The sequence below is a fragment of the Macrobrachium nipponense genome, chromosome 2 (genome assembly GCF_015104395.2).
Source record: "Macrobrachium nipponense isolate FS-2020 chromosome 2, ASM1510439v2, whole genome shotgun sequence".
In the NCBI taxonomy this organism is placed as follows: domain Eukaryota; kingdom Metazoa; phylum Arthropoda; class Malacostraca; order Decapoda; family Palaemonidae; genus Macrobrachium; species Macrobrachium nipponense.
This window is the reverse complement of record NC_087201.1, coordinates 160,973,560-160,979,942: the sequence shown is the minus strand read 5'-3', so window position 1 is coordinate 160,979,942 and position 6,383 is coordinate 160,973,560. Positions and strand designations below refer to the sequence as shown.

The 6,383-nt window shown below is 36.3% G+C and overlaps 1 protein-coding gene across 1 annotated transcript in view; it reads left to right on the top strand.

Moving 5' to 3' along the window:
- Positions 1–3,602: 3,602 nt before the first annotated feature.
- LOC135221099 (kynurenine/alpha-aminoadipate aminotransferase, mitochondrial-like) overlaps positions 3,603–6,383 on the top strand; it is a 29,047-nt gene continuing 26,266 nt past the window's right edge. Inside the window, exon 1 of the mRNA XM_064258903.1 lies at positions 3,603–4,065. The gene's annotated coding sequence lies outside the window, so the exon portion shown is untranslated. The remainder of the gene's footprint in view (positions 4,066–6,383) is intronic.

Below are 6,383 nucleotides of genomic sequence, written 5' to 3'. Positions count from 1 at the left end.
ATTTACGTTTCAGCGGCACTTCCGTTCGGTTGTTCCCATACAGTTTTTTTCGTACGGTTTTTTCCCACGCCATGCTTGATTGTCTTCAGCCACTTCATGGCAAAAATTTTGAAAGGCGATCTTCATTTCACTCAAATAAGTCTAAATATGGTTAATCTCGCCATTAAATCTATTATCAAATGAATCAAGCCATATTTGTGGTCATGGCACACTATATTAGGACCCCCCAAAAATTACAATAAACATGCAAACATTTGATTTTCTTACCTGGTAAACAGAGTAGCAGGTTGCTTGGGAAAGCAAATGGCGGAGTTGTCGTTGACGGTTGACAGTTGATGCTCTTCTTCCTCTTCCTCAAACGGAGCACGTGTAGTTGTTTCCCCATGTACGGTATTGATTGATTGATTGATTGAAATTAGTACTTGCTGGCGTTGCAACGACGAGGTTATTATTGACGCCGCCATGTACGATACTACCCCACCTCACCCTACGCTTATTTTGATTATATTTGGTAGCACTGGCTTATTGCGTTTCAGCTTCCATGAATTATTAGTAGAGATTGTTGGACTACTAAGGCCTACTAACTACCATTATAGGAAAGGCCACTTGGCCTAGTTTGCAACATACATAAATATATAAGACATCGATATAAAGCCTATATATAGGTACTGTACCAGGCTATAGCCTTTGCTTAATATTGAAATACAGCCATTGGGCTACTGATCGTCAAGGACAACCAACAAGTATGTAGTACTAAGTCTAAGCCGGCATTACGCGGCGAGCTGGACTATGGCAGTTGACTTTGGTCTATAGAATTTTACCTCCTGAACAAGAATTTAAAGTAATTTTTTCGTCAGGCTGTAATTTACCTTAGAACTCTATTTGACGGTAAAGGGGATTCATTGGGAATTGTGGTTTTGGATGGGGTACACCACTCGGAGAATTATGCCTAAAACTAGCCTACAGTAAAGGTGACCGATGGAAAGCGGAGTTATGAGTGGGGTAAATCATTTGGGAGGGGGTATTGGCATGTTATTGTGTTATTTCCTCTTATTTAAGACATTTGGAACGCGAAATATAAGGGGAAGTTACATTAGCATTGACATCGAAGTTAGAGGTTCACTGCAACTTTAGTCTTTAGTACGGTATACCTAGTAAAGTGATGAGGAAATTGGCAAGTTAAAATTGACAGTAGTCAAAATTAAGGGACAAACCTTTTGGCCCTAGATTAGTTAAGGTGAATAAAATTAGACTGGCTTACAGCTGCAAAAAGGTTACCTACAGAAGAAATTTCAATAACTAACCTAACCTAACCTATCCTCATTACATTACTAAGTTTCAGTGCTCATATGTACAGGCAATTCTTCTTCCACAGGTAAAACTTGAGTACAGATTAATGAAATACTACACGGTACACCACAATGCCCTACCGACAGTTAAGGCTAACTGCACACAGTACATGCATTTTTCATGTCACTGAAGTACGTCACTTAGGAGATTTCAAGATTCCTACAAAGGTTCTTGATATGATATGAATATCATTAAGCAGATCCTCAATAACTTCAGAGAACTGATGCTGCTGAATATACTATTTCTAACACTGCAATAGCATTGCTGTTGTAAAACTAGTTATTTTATTTTTGGCAATAATTTTAGATGATCAGTCATTCAAACACTTGCCTGTACTGAAATTCGTATTTAAACAGCTGAAGTTAACGACTGAATAAATCTGATTATTCATTAGAGCTGGTAATATTGTGTTTTTGTTATATAGTTGTACCAGCAGGAGAGTGATTTTCCAAACAGGTCTGACTAGCATCAGAACAAAATGACTCAAATATTCTAATGTAGTACATTAAGAGTAAATGTAACCCAATGACAAAATAGTGATACTGGTGGTGGATGAAACTCACTTGAAAACATGTTTTCATTGTAAAGGCAGAAATATTGTCGGTTCAGCCTTTGACAGTAGTAAAGCTGCAACAAGTGCATTTGATCTAATGTTTAACATGTAGCTAAAGTCTAAATTCAAATAAGTTGTACATATTCCCACTAAAAGCATAAAAGATTTTGCTCTGCACTGCACACTGAAGAAAGTAATAATAGACTTAGAGAGAAAAGAAGTTACACGTGTTTTGCATTGCAACATCATACTGCTATCGTTGGCAAGGAATGTCCTATTTTCCAGCACTCCACAAATGTATACCAACCATTTCAGAGGAAGAACCCCCGTTTTTTTATGCAGTATGTTTCAGTTAATTTGTTGAAATGTCAGGAATAATAAATGGCGTTGTCACAAAGTTATAAATAAAACGATGAAGTTCCCTCGGTTCTCCTCTGATGTACTAAATATTTTGGAAAACGAAATTCATTATGCACCTTTGAAAAACTTCATGAGATAGATGTTTACTCTCAACATTCATATAAACTGTCATTAAAAGCGTTACCTCCCTACACCTTTGGGAAAAAAATGTCCATTTAGTTTTACAAATATCCAAAGAGTATTTCATTCAGGCTTTACTAACTCTTAGAAAAAATCAGGAATTTGCAATTTGTCAAAAATTTTTACATTTGGTGGACAATCACAGACGTAAACGTCTAAAGGGCAAAGGTTAAATAATAAATATGCTACTCCAATAAGTAATGAAGGTCATAGTACAGAAAACATTGCAATATTTATAATATGGGCTTCTACTAATTGTTTTATTGAATAATTAATTGTTGCTCCCAAGAGAATTACTCTATTGTACCCAACAAGAACTTGACCAAAAAGAGAAAGTTTGAACATTTAACTACCAAATAATGGTTGTATGTAAGAGATAATTATTTCATTCACATATACAGTAGAATGAACCATGATTTTAATGAGTCATGTAGCTAAACCAATGCACTGCCGTCTTGCAATGTGACGTTCAGTATATATATTAATCTCATAAACTGTGTTTCGAGCAAATATTATTAAGTGTACATTAAATAGTGTAGACGAGAAAAACAATTAATAGCTGGCATCCAAACATGGTTGATTGTGGTGACGTTTTGCTTAAATTTCTTTCGTCTGGCAGCGTGTAGCCAGTGTTCGTCACAAAACATCGAACAGACCTTCTCCGGCTTCGATTTAATAATTATGAATACCACCGAACGTTATGTACACTGCAAAATAAAACTAAAGTTACGAATAACTATAACGTAAGAAGAAAAAATAAGCTAATTAAGTTAAGCATGCATAACTAACGTCACATCATCGATTTAATTTAGTTTCTTCTGCCGTAAATGTAACTATTGTTTCTCATTAATGTATTGACAATGAAGAGCGATCTTATCAAGATTTTATCTGAATAACAGAGTCATAGTCTTGGCTTTTCTTACTGCCACGTGTTGCCATGAGTAGTTGACACGAGGTAAATTTACTTGGTTTTCAAGTAATGGATATATTGATGTTAAACCACGAATATATTATGCAATATCTATCTTTCTGCTATCTTATTTACGGATCACTGGTTGATTGAAAAGTGCAGAATAGTGTAGAAATTTAAAAAATAATAATACCTGACAACTACAAACTATCACAATCAGCTGATTCTTGTGGAACAGTTGCCAAAGACTACAAAAGGGACATTTGCCAACGGACCACCGTTGTCTACTGAGCAAACACCAGCACCTTCATTCGTTCGTGATTTATTACAAACCAAAGTGTCTGCGCTTGCAATAGTGGTGAAAATCTTTTAAACGCCTATCACTGATAGTCGTTTTGCTCGGAACTACTGCAGTTGACAGCTCAGAGCTCAGCTCCCAATGTTTGTGATGTTGTGAACATTTAGTTGGCCATCTAGAAGCGCCTGAACAGCTGAGAGGAATTTGGCCGGGATATTCAAACTGCCGTTTGTGCAGTTTGTCCAGAAGCGTGACAGTTGTCGCAAGCAACTTAGAGTTTCGTTCTTTTAAGACGTGAAGGAAATGCTGGGAAAGTTTCATGATTAATTAGTGCCAAAATCAAACAGAAAAAAAACCGTATAGCTTAGAAATCAAAGAGGACTTTGTTTTTGTTTAACATCTTCAGATTTGCAAGTAAGTTGAAGATACTGCGTTCATCGTATGCATCCAACTCCCTCTACATTTATATATATATATATTATATATATATATATATATATATATATATATTATACTTTTTTCTCGTGGGAGGAGTTGGCTGTAAGACTATTGGGAGCCACATTCACATATTGGTAGATTAACCCTTCACTTGAACCATCCACTTTTCACTTTCAGGTTCCTTCCTCGTCTCTTATACAAACTCAATTCTGCCTTTCTCGCTTCACCTGTTTTGTGATTCGCCTCTTATGTGACCTTAACATCATCCGTGGTTGATTTGTTTGCTGCGTAAACAAGTCAACCACTTTCATCCACCCAGGGGCGTAACTCGGGTCAGGGCAGGGGGGTTGGAAGCAGTATTACTCTGCCCCCCCCCCAACCCCCCCCCCCCCCAAAAGATGATAAATATTATGGTCTTAAAAGATAGGACTAGGAGAATTGAATTATTACCCCTAAAAACAGTGTCATTAAGTTTTCTTTGAACCTCTCAAGAAAATTTATCAAGTTTGGAAGAACATTTGGTATATTATAAAGTATCTTAAATATTTATTTATTATTCATTCAACATCCCACAGCTGAACGGGCTCGCTTCGCTCGCCACCCACCCACCCATTGTCCCCCCCCCCCACCCCCCAAAAAAATTTTTGGCACCAGTACGTCCCACTGCATCCACCCTCTGCATCTAATTTAACACTGACTGATCTACCTTCCTTGTTTTCATTTGCTTTCTCCTTATATGCAACCAGTTTCTTATTCTTTTATGGGCTTTTGCAATTTTTCTTTAGTTCTACGAGTCAGTCAATCCATTATGCCAATCGTGCTCCTTTTCGTAAAACAAAAAATTTCGCTTCCATTTTTTTGTTTTTTTTTCATGGAAATCTTAGTCTTGGAAACATAGCTAACTGATCCTTGTGACAAACCACAGACTGTGCTGTCGTTAAAATTCTAACGCACATACCTTCCTCCATGAAAACTTTAAATTAATCCCAAAACTTCGTAAATACCAACTCGTCATAAGTTTTGACTGGACCTAAGTATGATACATGACAGGTTTGCCCTTTGGCTTCGAAGTTTTCACACAAAAGTTCCACGTAAATAAAGATCCGATTCCTTCTCCCTGGTCTTTCCTCTCCATCTCTGTCACCTGTCTCAATATATCAGTGAAAATCCTACCATTCGTCTTCCATGATATATGCTAAATTATGCCATAACCTGCACGGCCCAACCTTCTTTACAAATCATCACGAGTCACCAATAGAATTTTTCTCAATTAACCCCTCCACTCCTGCATCACTCAACTCTGCTCTTCTTTTATATTCCATATTCAACAAATCTCTTAAAATGCTTCCTCCACCAACACGGGATTATCATTCACTCCCGACAGCTGCTGTTAATTTGCATTTTTTTTTTATTCTAATATCCACTTGGAGAGAAAGGTCTCAGGTACACAACAAGATCAAGAATACCAGATGGTTAATTGTCAAAAGGATAAAAATTAAAGAGATAATCCAGGATTATCGGATATCACACCCTCACAAACCTAAACATAGATTTAACCCTAACCGAAATTACAAAGTATCCGTACAGTCCAAAACATGTAAAAACTGAATATATTAATTTTATTGCTTATATTTATCTACAACTTTTTTCATTATGAAGGCATCAAGTTTAAATAAACCAATACTTAAATTTAGAACATTTCTATTATTTGACTTGATGAAACAAGATTCAATGATATTCCTTTTAACTGTGTCATTACATGGGATTAAGGCTCTTGCTTACTCCAGTTAATAGGATGGTCTAAATCTCTCATATGTACGAATAATGCATTCGATATTTGCCCAGTTCTCACAGAATATTGATGTTGCTTGAGACGTTGTGAAAGAGATTTACCGGTCTGACCGTAATAGACTTTATCACACTTTTTGCAAGGAATTTCATATATGCAGCCTGGAAGATCTTTAGGAGAATTTTTGATTACTAAACTCTTGACATTATTATTACTGAAAACAGCATTTATGTTAAAGAGTTTAAAATTCTTTTTCTAGCTCTTTTCCATGCCACATCTACAAAAGTCCTTGTGCATTTAAGTTTCAATGCAATATCATAAATAGTTTTAACCTCAGCTTAAATCTCTTTCACAACGTCCAATATTCTGTGAGAACTGGGCAAATATCGAATGCATTATTCGTACATATGAGAGATTTAGACCATCCTATTAACTGGAGTCAAGCAAGAGCCTTAATCCCATGTAATGACACAGTTAAAAGGAATATCATTGAATCTTGTTTCAT